At 41.8% G+C, this 19,610-nt stretch overlaps 1 protein-coding gene across 1 annotated transcript in view; it reads left to right on the top strand.

Moving 5' to 3' along the window:
* LOC124605705 overlaps positions 1-19,610 on the top strand; it is a 310,921-nt gene that overhangs the window by 1,064 nt on the left and 290,247 nt on the right. The gene's annotated exons all lie outside the window — the stretch shown is intronic.

Below are 19,610 nucleotides of genomic sequence, written 5' to 3'. Positions count from 1 at the left end.
GTGTGGTCCTGGATGTGTGTTTGATCTAATACAACATCAGAGGGCGCTGCCTACCGATGAAGTAGCGCCATGGCCGTCGTTCCTCCTTCCTAGTTAGCGAACTTGGTGTAGAGCATTCTCGCCACAAGTTCGCATCGTTCAAGGATATAGTACTCGGTAGTCACGGCATAGAGATAATGTGGCGGGAAGTCGTAGGGGACATAAAACACTCAGCGCAGGATTTTGTTCTGGAAGGCCTGTAGGCGCTTGATGTGGCTAGGAGCTGGAATTTCCAATACATTACTGGAGTAGTTCATCACGGGTCAAATACTCAACTTGTAGATATAGAGACCACAAGTGACTGACAGGTAAGACCTCTGATTGAGAAGTGAATACAGCGCACCAAGATGCTGCGTTGTTCGCTGATGCACACGAAACATGTAGGGCTTCCATGTTAGAAGACTTCGAGGATTTGGTCCTCTCATTGGGATGCCCAGTGAGCACAGCATTGGCGACAGCTGGTGGACGACGCTTGGACAGTACCATGCCTTGACTTTTGGCAGCATTGAAAACGGCCCTCCAGAGTAGTGAGGGAGATAGCTATTTAAAAAAAAAAGCATAACTGAATCACTGTAAAATGTTAATAAAGATAGTTTTGAAAATAGCTTGGAAGCGTCGTAAAAGAACAAATCTTTCACATTCGGTCACGTAACAGTTCCGTAGTATAAATGCACGTTGCGCAGCCGGCCATGGTGGCCGAGCGGTTCTAGGCGCTTCATTCTGGAACCGCGCGACCACTACGGTCGCAGGTTCGAATCTTGCCTCGGGCATGGATGTGTGTGATGTCCTTAGGTTAGTTAGGTTTAAGTAGTTCTAAGTTCTAGGGGACTGATGGCCTCAGCTGTTAAGTCCCATAGTGCTCAGAGCCATTTGGACCACGTTGCGCAAAATATGATGCGGGTTGTATCTCCCTATCCGCGGACTTGTTATTGTTCCGTCCTGTCGCAGTGTTTACAATGTCATAATGGTCAGATGGCCATGAAGGGAACTAACACAGCGTTCTGGATAACGGCGTGGTTTGTTGTTCCGACAGCGTACGCTCCTAGAAAAGTCAACGTGTAACTAGCGGAATGATCGTAAAGATAAAATGAGAGAGATTCGAGCCCACGCAGAGGTTTTCCCTCGAACTATTCAGGACTGGAAGAGGAGAAGTGACAGTGGTTCACAAAGTAACCTCTTCCACACAACGCAAGGTGGCTTGCATAGTATAGATGTAATATCTTTCACTGTGCAGAGGTTCGCGGTCAGAGATATTTCTAAGTTGGAGAACAGACCCAGGAGTTGGGGATATAATAACACTACTTGTGAAGGAAAGTCGCATAGAATCTGTCGCTGAAAAAAAGCAGCCATGCGAGCAACATGAAAGAGAAAGGCGAGTAAGCGTGATAAATATAGAGCGAAATCCTCAACTAGGTGCACTAAAACTGCAGCCCAGATACAGCTAGAATGTAGTAAGCAACTATTTTAATTAACCGTTCGGAATGTTATCGTGAAAGAAGAACATGACGGGAAAATGACAAAAAATGACACGTAACCTAAGTGAAACGACGTAACTAGCTCTATTTACAAAGGGCCAGCTTAACGAAGGGTCACAGTGGCGGAATGATGTTATGCTTGCTGAAACACATTGAGTAAACAGTGACGAATTCAACAGAAGGATCAGGAGAACTGCAATTAATTCGAAAGAATGCTTGAAAATGAAGCTAAAGAAAGAACGGCAACTAATTCGGCGTAGGTACAGCACAAAAAACGTTAATAGCTTACAGGTGCCTGTAGAAGCAATTATACATCAGAAGTGGCATCCCACAAACAACTGAGTTCCAATACCTATTTTTTTTCTAAAACAGTTACTGATTCTACAATATTAAGCTGTCAAATATTATTTAAGAAATTATTGTGTTACTTAAGAAATTATATGCCATGTCTTCATTTAATATGGCGATGTTTTCAAATTTGCTGAGTTTCAATTTGTTGTTAAATCTGTAGGTGGAGATGAAACACAAGCTGCTAGGAATGGTGTAGTGACCGAATGTTACTGACAGTCCCTGTAGTTGCGGCCGCCTCCTGATAATCGTTTAAAAGCCGAAATAGGCTTATAGTGACTGTCAAAAATCACCCACTATAATGTGCATATTAACACATTTTGACCAGTGTTCTACCGGTAAGTAGAATCTGCACCTGAAACGTAATTCTGTAAGAAAGAAAACATATCCAGCTGCGGCTACGATTCTCTCTTCATTGAACCCGAAACTCTCTCCACTGAGAATGATTAGATTTGGGAAAAGAGAGGCGGACACACCTACTGAACACAGAGGAAGTTCCTACTATCCGCACTTCAGATCCCTCACTTTTCCCATTATCCAACGCTTCTCATTGCCCTAAACAAAAGTAATTCATTTCCTTCAAGATTCATGCTATCTCTCACTCACTTCAGAATACAGGTTGATGCAGAATACCTCTAAACTACTATCTTTATTGGCTTTCTCGCTGCTGTAACACTCTGGAAAATCTAAATAAACTACGTTCGTAGCTCCGTAAAAGGAATAACTATTGTTAAGTTTAATATTCCTTCCACTTACTTTTCTGTAAGTTACAGAAAAGGACATCTTGCCCGAAACTCCATGTACGTAATTCAGCGACGTAATGTTTTCTTAGACGTGGGAAAGAGTCACGTAGAAGAAATGTATTACAGATTTTCCTGATATTCTTATGGTGTGTTAATATGCACCTACCAACATTTTACGCTTCTTTATTTTACTGAAGATTCAAATACGTATTATGACAGATTACGATGGGTGGAAGCACAGAACGAGTATTGACATACATAGACACACATAAAAAAGTGGCTTTTGCTGTATCTCTTAAAAGAAAATAATGTTATGCTTCTGTTAACAAGGTAATGTTTCGTCGAGGTAGGAGAGTCCATCAAATACGTATTGCCCTTCTAAAGACTTGAATGAAGTATAGTGGGATCAATGTCTACGTAAATCAGCTGTTTAAAAATATATGCAGGGTAATTCACAAAAAGTTTACAAACTAACATGGCTCATCGGTTATACAACAAGGATCAGTAATCACATTCGAACCTGGGCTCACAACGCCCCGAGAGGACGCTACGGCCACCTGTGGGCTGGCAACTTTGGTGACCTTTTAATTGGGCCGTACGTTCTCCTGGACCATCTTGATGGTCGCAGGTATCTCGTTTTCCTGCGAAACGTCCTGCTGGACATGTTGATTGATATTAAGATGCCTATTTGCCGTCGCTTTCGATTTCAGCACGACGGAGTACCTGCGCTTTTCAGCAGACAAAAAGAGGGCACATTTGTAGGCAACCTTTCCCGTCCGCTGGATTGGTAACGGTAGGTCCGTCGCATGGCCACTACTATCACCCGCTCTGTCCCCAATCGATTTTTTCCTGTGAGGTATCTGAAGGGCCTTGTGTATGGAACACCTGTTACATCGCCGGAGGACCTAGAGGGCAGGAATGTTGCGGCAGGCAGGACATCTTCGAGGTGCACCAGTTATCTGTGAGAGGGTGCGCCGTTCAACGCAGCGCCGATGTTAGGTGTGTGGACAAAAATTTAAGCAACTTCTGTAGTGGCCGTCCATTTGTAGCATGTGACTAAATAACTGCAACGTCATTTAGTAACCCCAGATGGCCTTTGCGACCCCCGGTTCCTACGTGGGAACTGATCCTTGTATGCCCGATGTGCCATGTCAATTAGTAAACTTTTTTCGCATCACCCTGTATAATGAGAAAGGGTATATGAGGAAGAAACAATTTTTCTAATGGTTTAAATGCCCTACACTGATTTCGAGAAAGAAAACAAACCCGTACACATTCACAGCAAAGCACAAAGGTTGTTTAAAAAATTATATGGCTTATGTCCATATGAATATTTATTAGAGTATCGCGTAAAAATTTTAAGTAAATTATTCAAAATGTTTTCGAGATTTTTGCTATATAACCTATGTCCATCCAAATGTTCGTTAGAGTATCATGCACAAATACGAGGTAAATCGGTCAGGAAAGTTTCGAGATTTTTGGTATCAGAGTGCCGCCATAATGTATTATAAGATGGCTCTCCAGTAGGTATAAAATGTCGCGTCAAATTTTCAAAATAAAAAGCAAACGGTGAAGAACTTTCGGAGACTTAACGTTTTGCACAAACGAATATTTACGTTTTTATTTAAATAGATCACCCAAATTTTTGCAGATGGGTTGAACTTTTTGTGTTCTCTGCTTATCTCTTCTACAATTAAATTGAAAGTTATAGGAGATAATGCGTCCCCTTATCTAAGGCGAGTTGTTGCTTCAAAATGATCCGAGACTGCGGCACTGATCTTTCCTCTGCAACAGGTTCCCTTTAAACACATATGCACTATGCATGTTATCTTTTGTGTAAACTGAAACTCTTTCAAGACATTGACGACTGTGCCCTTACATATGCTGTCACTAGATTTTGTGAAGTCATATGAATGTCAACGTTGTATTCCCAACATTTCTCAGTTACACGCCTGAGAGTAAAAGGCTGATCTATAGTTGAACTGTTCCTTCTAAAAGCACACCGACAGCTGCCTCTACTTCTTTTTGCGGTTGGGGATATTCTCTACAGTAGACATTGGGACAGAATTTTGTATTTTACTTTTAATTTATACTGTTCGAAAAATATTTAGCACCGTAGCGCCATTAATTTGTAAATTTTTAGGTCAACATCGACTTTTACTGATGGAGAATTATGTGGCAGAGGATACTTCCAACATCATAATTCCCTTCCCCCTCTGTTTCTCAGTTCTATTCATAAATGGCGTGAGTTTGCTGAGTAGCACTGTAATACTCTCTCGCGTACCAAACGATCCTGTAACGAAACAAACCACTCTTCGTTGGAGCTTTGTCTTTTCTGTTAATCCAACAGCATGAGGTCCCCAGACTAATGAGGAATACTTAGGAATAGCTCTGGTTCAAATGGCTCTGAGCGCTATGGGTCTTAAAATCTGAGGTCATCAGTCCCCTATAACTTAGAACTACTTAAACCTAACTAACCTAAGGACATCACACACATCCATGCCCGAGTCAGGATTCTAAGCTGCGACCGTAGCGGTCGCGCGGTTCCAGACTGAAGCGCCTAGAACCGCCCGGCCACACCGGACGGCAGGAAAAGCTCTAATAGGTGATTTGTGAACGACTTAATCCGTGGCTGAGTTGCATTTCTTTAAGATTCTTCCAGTGAATCTAAGCTAGTCATCTGCTTCTACTAAAATTACTTTTACGTAATCATTCTAGTTTAGTTTGCTCCAAATGGTAACTTTGGTGCATGTAGTGTCCTGTTAGGTCACTGAAGGTTGATCGATGTTTTCCCAGGGAGCACCTAGTTTACTACTGTTGAAGCTCGTATCTTAACGACTTGTAAATTACTCGTTGTAGTATTTATGCTCTGCGAGCCATACGGTGGGCTCCTCGTTTGTAGTGATCCTCCTGTCATCATAAGTGCTTTTCTAACGATTTCTGGGGGCCAGAAGGTAATGCAAGATCGATCAGAGCAATGGAATTGGGAGCGGATTATTTGGAGAAATTGTGGCTAATGCAGAAAAACTTACATTAAGAAAAATATCTTATTAATTTGTATCTTCAATAGAACAAGGAAATTAAATAAAATTGACGGCAACATCTCAGAGCGCTTGGCTTGGCTGCAATAATTTCCCCTGGGCCTCTGAACGTAGTTGCTTGCGCTGATACATCACCAGTTCAGAGGCCTCTGGCAGGCAGCATTCTAAATTTCGCCGAGGTCAAGGCAGTAGGCGTCTTGATGCCGGTGAATGACCATCATGGGCTAAGATGCGTGCTGATGTCTCGCAGGATAGCGCGAGTCTTGGTAGATCACCCAGATAATACTCATTTCTTTTGTATGCAGCCTTTTCTCATCCTTAAGTCTCGCCGCTGCGGTGCCTTCTGGGAGTCCAGCCTTAACCAGTATTGTGCCATTGATCAGAACTAGTAAGTTCTCCGTCACTGGTAGAGGCTGTTACTTGTCTTTCATACTTGTTGCCTTCTCCCAGTTTATGGGAGATTCTCTTCTACCCCAACAGTTTAATGATGTCATCTGTGTGTCTAAATAAGTCACCCCTGGCAGTTTCCGTAGCTTCACAGCCATCATGCCCTTGTACAGGAAATACGGGCTGCTTCCACTGTCGTTTCAGCCATACAACTCTCGGTCAGTATACAGCAGAGAGAATAGTGGATGTGCTTTATTGCCCCTCATAATGTTTGGTTACTTGTTCACACTACAAGCACAAATAAGGAACGAGGAATGCAGAAGTTGTACGATTATTCGCGGCACCGTAATGTCGTGTGAGTTGGTGGCTATCGAGGATTGAATGTTGGCAGACAACGAATTTATGGTTGCCTTGTGGTAGGATCTGTAAGAAATCTGTAGGCATTATGCAGGCCTATCAAGGATTTATGGCTACTTGATAGAAGGGCACATTACACCATCTACGGCTGCCGTTGCCTGTTCATTGCATTCCAGATATCTTCCAGAAAAAATTCCTTTTACATTTGGCAATAAATGGAATCAGTTGGTGACAAATTTGCTGAATATCGTGGATGTTCCGAAAACTCGAACTTCAAATCCTTCGTTTGTTATATTGGCAAAGCAATTTCGTGTGAGGTTGCATTGACTTGAATTACTTCTTTTTTAATTCAGTACGTTTCTCATGTCTTTTCCTATCCATTTAGTTACAAGTCGTGGGAAGTATCAGTGAGCTATTCTTTTTCGCTTTGCAAGGTAATAATAGGAATAACCTTGCATCGCAGAAAACACTGGCCATAATATTTCCACCAGACGAAATCGACTTCGTTAGTTTTAGTACAATGACACCAGCTCCCATGCACCGCTATTTATTGCTGTTTTGTTTCAGACTTAAAGTGATTGATCGGTGTCTCAGCTAGAGTGGCAAATCCGCCTGCAAAGTCAGTCCGATTCTTTCTAAGACTTTCAAAATATTGTCGAATATCGCTTCGTAATCACACTGGCCAACATTCAACAAATGCAGCACACCTTTGCATAAAGATTTCTCATAATTAATTCCTTGGGTAAAATGTACGACACTCATCCTTGCGGTATGCAAGTGGTAGATTGCCTCTTGCCTTACAACGCAACCACCTATGTTCAGGCAGACCTGACAGCTTTAGTTGTGCGATCCTAATCTTATGCAGATGGCGTACTATGCACTGACATGAGCAAGCCTGGTGCATAACGTCTGTTCTGTGTTAGATTCCAGCCTGCGCTTACGTCGATCAGCCCTAACCAAATAGAGTTTTACCCGGTATTGGAACTTGCAGACATGATTCACGTGTATGGAGGAGCAAATGTAAGCAGCAGAGAAGCGGGAAGGCTGTACAGAACCAACTGTCTGCGTAGCAGACACCCAGCTCACACATTTTCAAAACAGTTACAACGATTAAGTGTAACAGGGCAATTGCTACCGCAGTACAGCGACCGAGGACGAACTACATGGAGTGTCGACTTAGAACATGCAGTGATGCAGTGCTTGCTTGAGTGGATGAGGGGCCTGCAATCAGTACTCGATAAGCTGCACGTGGAATTAATGTTTCGCAGAGTACTGTGTGGCAGGTATTGCGGGAAATGCAGCTACACGCCTGCTATCCACAGAAAATGCAACCTTTCATTCCTGTTGGCCTCGGACCTCACGCTGTGTGCAGCCAGTGGATCTTGCAGCGCCTTACAGTTGAGTCTCTCTTTCCTGTGTTTGTACTTTTCACGGATGAAGCCTGTTTCACCAGACACGGAATGCTAAACAGTCGCAATAGTCATGTCTGGGCCGATGAGAATCCTCTCACTACAACTGAGAAAAACATCAATGCACAATACCAGTAACATATGGACAGACCGTTTCTTCTCCCTCTCTGCTTAAATGTACCAGTGTATACAGTGTTTATCGTTCTATCCAAGTTCTTCGAACTTATAACACCTAATATTCATTAACGGATGTGGTTCCAAAATGATTGAGCCTCTCCTCACATTTGACTGAGGGTTCGTACAGCTGGAAAAAGAGTCTAAAAGTGGTTCGATCAACAGTCTGTCAAAATATATTGTGCGAACTGCAGAGTAGTCACGTACATTTATTAAGACTATTTGATAATTCTGGGAAATAATATTACATTGATGAATAACGCCTGTTAATGATTCTAGTAAAATACTTGACAGTAATAGCTCTGAAATACAAATATTTATCTGAAAGTCTGACATAAAAATGTACTTTCAGCGCCTTTATCTGTTTATACCGTAACTGCCTTTTGCCAGCATCACTGATTTTAACTCTCTTCAAATCTCTGTGCTCCTCGTTTCAAGAGCCATCTTATTACGTTCAAATAAGCTCCAGATGTGCCAGACATTCCCTGAAAAGTGGTTAGGCATTCATCTGATTCACGCCACTTTATTCCTCCTTGTGAGGCCATGTGAAAAGTCTTGTGTACGAGACGCCTGACGAGACTACAGAGCATCTCCAGGCAAGAATTCTCGCTGCTTGCGACATTAATCGTAAGACTTAAAATCTTGGTTATATTTAACTGAAGAATTTAAAACATTTATGGAGTCTGGGAGATAAAATATAAATTAACCGCCCAGATCTCAATATTTTCGAAAGGTGAGCATTAAGTACCACCCTGCCCATTGGTATTGTGAGGGACAGTTGTATTCTGTACATCATGATCAGGGTTCGGAAGCTGGTGCCCTTAATTTGACCCCTGAGCGAGGCTAAGGCGGAACTTGATTAAATTTTCGCTTATACCTTTCGACTCGGTCGTTCCCGGAAGCGAGTTCTTAAACTGCAACTGAAGCTTTTACCCTTCACCATCCCTGAAAGTTTTAACATGATGACGGTATCAGTCTGTGTAACTATACTTTCCTTCCCTATCTTTCAAATTGTAGCATTCTATATTCACTTGACGTCACTGGATTACGTTCGATGTTCCCAGGAAAATGGCGATTTCGTCAAGCAAATGATAGAGATTCATCTATACGTTTTTCTACAACAATAAAATATGAACGATTTTATTAATACAAGTAAAAAATTCGGAAGGCGGTGCTTATATTAAGAACTCGCTCGTTTATCCTCAGAAAAACTTGCAATTCGGAATACAGCGTATTAACGCCTCGGAATATACCGGCTGACGTTACTGAACGGCGACAAACTTCAGGCGAAGAGAAGGGCATGTGGACCGGAAATGCGTTCCAAGGGGGTGAGGTGCGGGGAGATGGTGATAATAGATCTTTGACACTATAGGTTTCAGTGACTGAAACCATACACAAGAGCACACCCGGTGAATGGAAATGCTCCGACGGCACTAGGAACCGGTACTGATAGATCACTCCCACCATGCCATGGGGATTCTCCAAAGCGCACAGGTGGTGTTGTGAAAGTTGAAGATACCTCCCATCGTAGACGTAGCCTCATCTGTGAATAGAAAGGGTGGCAACAATCCTAGCACGATGGTGGCCTCTGTTACGAACCAGCAACACAACCGTCGCTGCGGAGGCAAGTCCGTGAGCAATAAGGCCTGCACGGGTTGTACGTCATACGGACAGTGGCAGTTGTGGAGAATGTTGCACAGGATCGCCTGGCTTATTCATGCTGGCGGGCAACCTACCTCGTGCTGATGCCGGACTAACTGTCAAAGATCTTTTATCTCGAAACTCAAATGGAAGTACCCTCATTGAAAAGCATTTCCGGCCAAATAACCATATTACCTTCTTTAATCCTTATTTTATCTTGGATCGTTTCCTGCATTTTGCAATCATCTAGAAAAATCACCCTGTGTGGTGTATAACATGTCCTTGCAGGACGTCCAGAAAAGAAAGATGATTATCTCGGACAAAAGGAGCGGCAGTCGCGATACAGCTGCTCGAAGATATCACACTAGACGAAGGATATATATCACAATGTGAGTCAAATAAACTATCAGTTGCGGTTATTATGCTAAATGATCAAAGGCAGGACTGAATGTTTAGGTCAGATCACTAATGGAAAAAAAATGGCTCTGAGCACTATGGGACTTAACTGCTGAGGTCATCAGTCCCCTTTACTAATGGATTCGAAGTTATACTCACCTTAATCGTGTAAAACAAAGCATCGAAAAGAGAAACTAGTGAAAAGGCTAATGTCTGTTAATAACAGAATTATCGTATATAAGATTCAAGTGCATTAACAAGCTTCTTTAAGAGCGGGTACCTATCAATTGCAGTTATGACTACATGGAGAACAAGTAATGTATTGGAAACTGCAACTAACTTGTTTCACTCCACAAATTAGTTACATTATTATAAGATAAAATTGTCGAAGATAAAGCAACATAGCATAAATAACGAAAATAAATAAAAACATGAGAATATAGGGGAAAACTGAGGTTCGTTGGTGGAATTACATACTTACACTTGCCCTTTATTGTAGAGAGGAAACTTGCCTCTCAGCTGTTCCTTTTTTGTAGAAACTGCTCTAGTAGAAGAGTGCTGAGTTTATTACACCTTCTACAACGAAAATAAACAAAAAATGAAATATTTGCGACTCTGCTGTCATGTTTGTTGATCAACAAAGCCGTCAACGATGTCACCTTTACTCACGGTATTATGAGAAGTGTAAGGAAGAAAGTAACAGCTATTAAAATACTTTAAGCTAACACGTCGCCATTTGGAAGACAAACATGTGTCGCGTGAAGTGTCGTTGACCCCAGGAGGACGGCCTTCTTATCGGCCAGCTTATCGTTGTGGTATTACGCGGGAGTGGTGAGCACGGCAATGAAATCGATAGTTCCCGCTCACGCCTGTCAAATATGGATTCTGTCCTCCCGATACGCGCACGTTAGTATCAGAAGGATGTGAATGCGTGCGTAGTTGCAGCAACATTCTATATCGTGTGCTCCTTACAGTGCCAGAAGTGGAGAATGACAACCGGGAATTGTAAAACATTCATTGGTGCTTAACTTCATATTTTCTGTCGGGTAATACGTTGTCAAGAATAGTGGTTCCATGTCTCTTTACGTTCTGGAGTATTTCTTGTCTTCTCCATTTGATCATGTCGCAGCAGGTAAGTGTGCTCGCGACCAGTAAGTCATTAGACACTTCATGGATAACAGCGAAGTAAATTAATTAATAATAACTACTTTCCAAATTGTTATCGAAGTATTATTTAATACTCATCTGCCCTGCTTTCTGTAATTTGTTTTTAATGAAAAAAAGCAATTTCCCTACATTTTTAGTGAGCCACGTTAAATTCCGCAGAGACGAGAATATTTTTTTTCCTTTTTTTCTCTTTCTGTCAAATACAGTGGCGAACTACAGTTCGATTAAAATTCTGTTATAAAGCTTAATCCACATAATGTGGACGTAACTGATAATTTACAAATTTCTGAAGCAAGATGATGTAAAAACCCGTAACTTTCATATAAACCATGATATTTGAGCATACATGTTTCTTTCTCATTATAAGATTTACTTAAACGTAACAAGATGGCTCTTGAAACGAGAAGCACTATGATGCAAGGTTTGTCAGCTGTCGAATAAAAACCTCAGAAAAACTGCCCTAAGATTTGATGAGAGTTAAAACCAGTGATGCTGGCAAAACGCAGTTTACATTTTTACGATATAAACAGATAAACGAGGTGAAAAAACGTCTTGCTGTCAGACTTCGAGATAAATATTTGTATTTCAGAGCTGTTACTGTCAAGTATTTCAGTAGAATCATTAACAGACATTATTCACCAATGTAATATCATTCCCCAGAATTATCTAATGGTCTTAATAAATGTACATGACTATCCTGCAGTTCGCACATAATATTTTGACAGAATCCTTTTCTACCGTTCCACTCTCCAGTGCCACGTGGATAAACGAACGTTTAAGTCTTTTCATGAAAGCTCTGATTTCCGTTACTTCATTGCGATGATCATTCTTCTCTCTATAAGTGGGAGTCAACGTTTCGTAGCAGATAGTTGGTGATTTAAAATTCGTGAAAGATTTCGGCCCAACGAAAAACGCCTTTCAAAAATGACTGCCACACTTACCCGTGTATCATATACGTGACACTTCATCCGCTTTTTCGCGGATAGAACAAAACAAGCTGTCCTTCTTTGAATTTTTTCAATGTCCTCTGTCAGTCCTAACTGGATAGGAACCCATACAGCATAGCTATGTTCCAGAAGAGGACACAGAATCTTAATGTAAGCAATCTCTTTAGTAGACATTTTTACATCTTGCACGTGTTCTGCCTTCGGTTCGCCTTCCTCACAACATTCTCTGTGTCCTCATTCCAGTTTAACTTTTCGTAACTGCAATCCGTAGGTATTTAGTTTGATTGACAGACTTTAAATTTCAGTAATTTATAGCGTAACTGAAATTTAACAGATTCTTTTTATGAAGGTTTGCTAGCGATTAAACTACAGAATCATCTGCAAATAGTTCAAGGGGATTGCTCGGATTGTCTCCTAAATCATTTATATGAATAAGGACCAGCAGAGGGCCTATAACACTTCGCTGGGGAATACCAGAGATTACTTTCGTTTTACACGATTCCTTTCTGTCAGTTGCTACGAAATGTAACCTTTTTCACAATAAGTCACTAATCCAGTCATACAATTGCGACGATACCCCGTAGGCATGCAACTTGTATAAAAGCCGCTTCCAAGGAATTGTGTTAAAAGCCTTCTGTAGATCCAGAATGCAATAAATTTGAGATCCCTTGTTGATATAACTAAATATTTCGTGTGAATAAAGAGGCAGTGGTCTTTCACAAAAACCATATTTTCGATTTGTGTACTTAAATATATTAAAAATTAGTTATCTCGGTATCACTTGACGAAAAAATTATTTCAGTATCTTAAACAATGCGTGAATTATTACGGAATTTGGTCTATATACACTCATCGGACATCCTCCAAACAAGGGATTTTTGACAAGATGGTACAAGTTTTCAGGAATGATGGAGAGATGTACACTACGTGATCAAAAGTATCCAGACACCCGGCTGAAATGAGTTAAAAGTTCGTGGCACCCTCTCTCGGTAATGCTGAAATTCAATATGGTGTTGGCCCACCCTTAGCATTTCCGACAGCTTCCACTTCTTCACAGAGTGCTGTAGTGAGGAGAAGTATCGATATCGGTCGGTGAGGCCTGGCACGAAGTCGGCGTTCCAAAGCATCCAAAATGTGTTCTGTAGGGTTCAGGTCAGGACTCTGTGCAGGCCAGATGTTATTGTCGTGTTACCACTCGGACACAGGCCGTGCATTATGAACAGGTGCTCAATCTTGTAGAAAGATGCTATCGCCATCCCTGAATTGCTCTTCAACAGTGGGAAGCAAGAAGGTGCTTGAAATATCAGTGTAGACCTGTGCTGTGATAGTGTTCCGTAAAACAACAAGGGGTGTAAGCCCCGTCCACGAAAAACACCACCACACTGTAACACCAGCGCCTCCGAATTTTACTGTTGGCACTACACACGCTGGCAGACGAACTTCACCGGGCATTCTCCATCCCCTCACCCTGACATCGGATTGCCACATTGCGTACCGTGATTTGTCACTCCACACAACGTTTTTCGACAGTTAAATAGTCCAATGTTTACGCTGCTTACACCAAGCGAAGCGTCGTCTGGCATTTACCGGCGTGATGTGTGGCTTATCAGCAGCCGCTCGACCATGAAATCCTAGTTTTACCACCTCCCGCGTAACTGTCATAGTACTAGCAGTGGATCCTGATCCTGGAAAGTGTGATGTGGGCTGATGGATCACGCTGTACTCTGTGGCAAGACGCTGGAAGGGTTTGGGTTTGGTGAATGCCCGGATAACGTTGCCTGTCACCATCTGTAATGCAAACAGCGAGGGACGAAGGAGGCAATGTTACGGTACGAGGGAATTTTTCATGATTACCTGGAAGAATCCTGGAGATACTAAAAGGTATCAGATAGATTACATAATAGTAAGACAGAGATTTAGGAACCAGGTTTTAAATTGTAAGACATTTCCTGGGGCAGATGTGGATTCTGACCACAATCTATTGGTTATGAACTGCAGATTGAAACTGAAGAAACTGCAAAAAGGCGGGAATTTAAGGAGATGGGACCTGGATAAACTGAAAGAACCAGAGGCTGTACAGAGTTAAAGGGAGAGCATAAGGGAACAATTGACAGGAATGGGGGAAAGAAATACAGTAGAAGAAGAATAGGTAGCTCTGAGGGATGAAGTAGTGAAGGCAGCAGAGGATCAAGTAGGTAAAAAGACGAGGGCTAATAGAAATCCTTGGGTAACAGAAGAAATATTGAATTTAATTGATGGAAGGAGAAGATATAAAAATGCAGTAAATGAAGCAGGCAAAAAGGAATACAAACGTCTCAAAAATGAGATCGACAGGAAGTGCAAAATGGCTAAGCAGGGATGGCTAGAGGGCAAAGGTAAGGATGTAGAGGCTTGTCTCACTAGGGGTAAGATAGATACTGCCTACAGGAAAATTAAAGAGACCTTTGGAGAGAAGAGAACCACTTGTATGAATATCAAGAGCTCAGATGGCAACCCAGTTCTAAGCAAAGAAGGGAAGGCAGAAAGGTGGAAGGAGTATATAGAGGGTTTATACAAGGGCGATGTACTTGAGGACAATATTATGGAAATGGAGGAGGATGTAGATGAAGATGAAATGGGAGATAAGATACTGCGTGAAGAGTTTGACAGAGCACTGAAAGACCTAAGTCGAAACAAGGCCCCGGGAGTAGAAAACATTCCATTAGAACTACTGATGGCCTTGGGAGAGCCAGTCATGACAAAACTCTACCATCTGACGAGCAAGATGTAAGAGACAGGCGAAATACCCACAGACTTCAAGAAGAATATAATAATTCCAATCCCAAAGAAAGCAGGTGTTGACAGATGTGAAAATTACCAAACTATCAGTTTAATAAGTCACAGCTGCAAAATACTAACGCGAATTCTTTACAGAGAAATGGAAAAAGTGGTAGAAGCGGACCTCGGGGAAGATCAGTTTGGATTCCGTAGAAATGTTGGAACACGTGAGGCAATACTAACCTTACGACTTATCTTAGAAGAAAGATTAAGAAAAGGCAAACCTACGTTTCTAGCATTTGTAGACTTAGAGAAAGCTTTTGACAACGTTAACTGGAATACTCTCTTTCAGATTCTGAAGGTGGAAGGGGTAAAATACAGGGAGCGAAAGGCTATTTACAATTTGTACAGAAACCAGATGGCAGTTATAAGAGTCGAGGGGCATGAAAGGGAAGCAGTGGTTGGGAAAGGAGTGAGACAGGGTTGTAGCCTCTCCACGATGTTATTCAATCTGTATATTGAGCAAGCAGTAAAGGAAACAAAAGAAAAATTCGGAGTGGGTATTAAAATTCATGGAGAAGAAGTAAAAACTTTGAGGTTCGCCGATGACATTGTAATTCTGTCAGAGATAGCAAAGGACTTGGAAGAGCAGTTGAACGGAATGGACAGTGTCTTGAAAGGAGGATATAAGATGAACATCAACAAAAGCAAAACGAGGATAATGGAATGTAGTCTAATTAAATCGGGTGATGCTGAGGGAATTAGATTAGGAAATGAGACACTTAAAGTAGTAAAGGAGTTTTGCTATTTGGGGAGTAAAATAACTGATGATGGTCGAAGTAGAGAGGATATAAAATGTAGACTGCCAATGGCAAGGAAATTGTTTCTGAAGAAGAGAAATTTGTTAACATCGAGTAAGATTTAAATGTCAGGAAGTCGTTTCTGAAAGTATTTGTATGGAGTGTAGCCATGTATGGAAGTGAAACATGGACGATAACTAGTATGGACAAGAAGAGAATAGAAGCTTTCGAAATGTGGTGCTACAGAAGAATGCTGAAGATAAGGTGGGTAGATCACGTAACTAATGGGGAAGTGTTGAATAGGATTGGGGAGTAGAGAAGTTTGTGGCACAACTTGACTAGAAGAAGGGATCGGTTGGTAGGACATGTTTTGAGGCATCAAGGGATCACCAATTTAGCATTGGAGGGCAGCGTGGAGGGTAAAAATCGTAGAGGGAGACCAAGAGATGAATACACTAAGCAGATTCAGAAGGATGTAGGTTGCAGTAGGTACTGGGAGATGAAGAAGCTTGCACAGGATAGAGTAGCATGGAGAGCTGCATCAAACCAGTCTCAGGACTGAAGACAACAACAACAACAACAACAACAACAGGTTGTGGTACATTTATTGCACTAAAGAAAACCCTATATGCGGAAGAAAATTAACACATTTTACAGCGTTGTGTCCTGTAGAAGAACAGTTCGGAGACGATGATTGTATGAGCATGACGATGCGCCCTGTCATAAAGCAGTAGCTGTGAGTCAATGGTTTATTGTTAATAACATTCCTGAAATGGATTGGACTACCCAGAGTCCTCACCTGAACCCTGTGGAACGTCGACTTCGCTCTACATCTCAGCGTCCAACACCACTACCTCATCTTGTTTCGGCTCATGAGGAAGAATGGGCTGCCGGTACTCCACAGTCATTTATACACCTCACTGACAGCGTCTCCAGCAGACTTCAAGCCGATATAAAGGCGAAGAATGTACGTACACCATATTAATGTCGATTAATACCTGTCATAATGCTTTTCGTCCGCAGCTCGTGGTCGTGCGGTAGCGTTCTCGCTTCCCATGCCCGGGTTCCCGGGTTCGATTTCCGGCGGGGTCAGGGATTTTCTCTGCCTCGTGATGACTGGGTGTTGTGTGCTGTCCTTAGGTGAATTAGGTTTAAGTAGTTCTAAGTTCTAGGGGACTGATGACCTAAGGTGTTAAGTCCCATAGTGCTCAGAGGCATTTGAACCATAATTCTTTTCATCAGATAGTGCACGTGACTCAAACCAGAGATTTAATCGGGTTTCGACAAAGATAAACCATAGGAGGCCGTGCAATTACAGAATGAATAATTAACACTGTCAGTGTGTTAGCCGTACTAAGATCACAAGTGATCCAGAAGAGACAATAGATGTCAATTGTAAAACTGCTCACCGTTCATATGAAAGTTCGTCAGCCACTTTTCAATAGGCTTAACGATGTGAATCGTGATAGCGTTATCTTGAAACCTGATGTTATTTCCATTGATTAACTCGTGTTCCATACGGTGGACTTGTCGACTTAAGTGTACTGATCCATGAATGTAATTCGTCTTTGAAAAAATTCTGCAAATTAGCTAAGCGTTGATCTTCTGACAATATTTACCTTTTAAAATTATCGTTTGTGTTAATACATATTACTGGCACCATTTTTATCCCCATTGGTCTGGGATATGGATAAAGCATATCCATCGCGAAATTTACTGTGCTCAGAACCATGTATGCCATGATAACCCAGAAGCTTCTTGTTCTACATGCGCCTCCTCTAACAGCACTCCAGCAATTTCCACTTATTCAGAGTTAGAAAATGCCTTACCAACGGCTGGGCAGTTGCGGGGAAGAATAAATAACAAACATTATGAATGCTCCAGGCTTCATTCACCGTAACACCAAACTACAGGAGCACTGCAACAATGTTCCGTTTCTACCAGTCACAGCCATGCTACTTTCCAAAACAGAGGCATCTCCCCTTTTTTGGGTTGCATACCTTGCAACCAAGAAATATTTCTTGTTTTGCATCATATTCACAAACACCTTAAAGCTTCCCCAATATTTTATTAACCGACACCTGGTATTGTTTCGGGAATGTGCGTCGAATTCATAGTGTTTTACATACAAACTCCCTCATAAAAGTACCGAAAAGCATATAATTCCCCATGTGTTTAACATTGTGTGTCAGACAACTAGCCGGTCCTAAAATAGTTTTGGAGTTCCACATCGCAGTCCTTTTATTCTGAACAGGCTGTTTGGAACGTTGTCGTGAGTACCGTAAGACTTCGTTTGATTTTAGTTTACTTCTTCTACAATTCTATTTGTTGAATTTCCCACACTTTTAAACAAAGGGTGGATTGTATGGTTTTCCAGTGTGCGATAGTTAAGAAGTAGTTCGTACCATAGCATTTCTGTTTAAAACACAGTTACTCATGAAACTTCTTGAGAAATTCAGACTGCTCGGCGGACCGGAACTCGAATTTGCGAACAGTTCATTTCGCGTAAGAATATTGATGTTTCTAAGCTAATTTCAATTAAGAAAAAAAGGATTTCCATTATTCAGATGACCATTAAATATTACAACAATTATGTTGCGGAAACTGAGAGATTTGCAAGTGGATTTGAAAGCGATATTCGAACTCCCACTCCTACCTTTCGCAAGCGATGCTCTCGCGTAACAAGTTGACAGACAGTAACTCACGGCTCATTCTACCAGCTCCTCTTCCTTTACCACTTCGACATCATGCTCTGTTCCACAGCTTGAAAACCTGGGAACCAGTGAATAAGCAGAGAAAGGCTTGCCCACGACTTAGAGATTGTCTCCAGAATGACTGCAAAGAGATCGTTGTAAATCGGCTTCCTCAGACTGCATTAAGCAAGCAGTGCTCGTACCAGTTGACCTGTCCGAGCGATAATCCAACATAATGAAGCTCTGAGTCAAGTCGCGGTGTAAGGCCTTAGATTGGAAGATTCTTGCCGGTGTTTTCCTCTCAGTGACATTCATATTTAGATGACTGCCTACACGAGTTAGGCTAGCGAGGACGAGTACGTCTGCTGACAATGAACGCGCCACGCCTCTTTCTCGTCCTTATCTCCGTGCAGGCGGGCGATATTTGCTCGCCAAGGTCCCACACTACAATGCAAACATTTTTACAACGGGCCGTTTCTTTTGCTGTATCACGCCAACGAGAGTCTGAAGCAGGCTCGACCACGTAATTTCTCCAACGGCAGAGATGTTTATGATTAAACAGATTCACCGTTCAAGTTTTCAGTTAGAACGTCCGTGTGCAACCATTACTGAAAATGAAATCTCTTGTCTACAGGGAAGAGGCCACTGAATAGAACCTTCATTGAAGGATAAAATTAGTCCCTGTAGGATCGAACCAGGTACTCCACAGTTGGAGCCCTCTCATGTAAGGAGCACTTTTCTAGAACAATGATTTACTTAGTCATTTCTCCTGGGAAGGAAATTAGTTCTGTGACGCCCCCTCCTACGTGTCAGCAGACATTGTTCCTCTTTTACGTTATATGGACGTAATGCGCCCTCTTTGTGACTTAGGTATACGCGTTACTGTCCTGTACGATAAGAAACCATGCTGCTCCGCGTGTCTTCTGAAGCCCCCTACTTGTTGGCTATTACGTTGAGCCATGTTCCGTCTTTTGTAGTTCCCAGAGGATCATCATAAATGCGGTGACTTCATTGTAATTACTGTATTTTAATAAAGGTCTCATTCCTGTTCGCGTACACTAAAGCAGTTCATTCCATGTATGTGAAACGTCCCCTTTGAAGAATTATACATGACTGTGTTTAAACTGACACACAATATTTTTAGCGCAACGCAATCTGACTTTCAATAATCCCTACAAAAGAATGGCCCTGACTAAAATTAACCTATACCTTTCACAAACCACTTACCTCACCAAA

This window comes from Schistocerca americana, chromosome 3 (assembly GCF_021461395.2).
Source record: "Schistocerca americana isolate TAMUIC-IGC-003095 chromosome 3, iqSchAmer2.1, whole genome shotgun sequence".
Taxonomy (NCBI): domain Eukaryota; kingdom Metazoa; phylum Arthropoda; class Insecta; order Orthoptera; family Acrididae; genus Schistocerca; species Schistocerca americana.
This window is presented reverse-complemented; position numbering and strand designations above follow the sequence as displayed.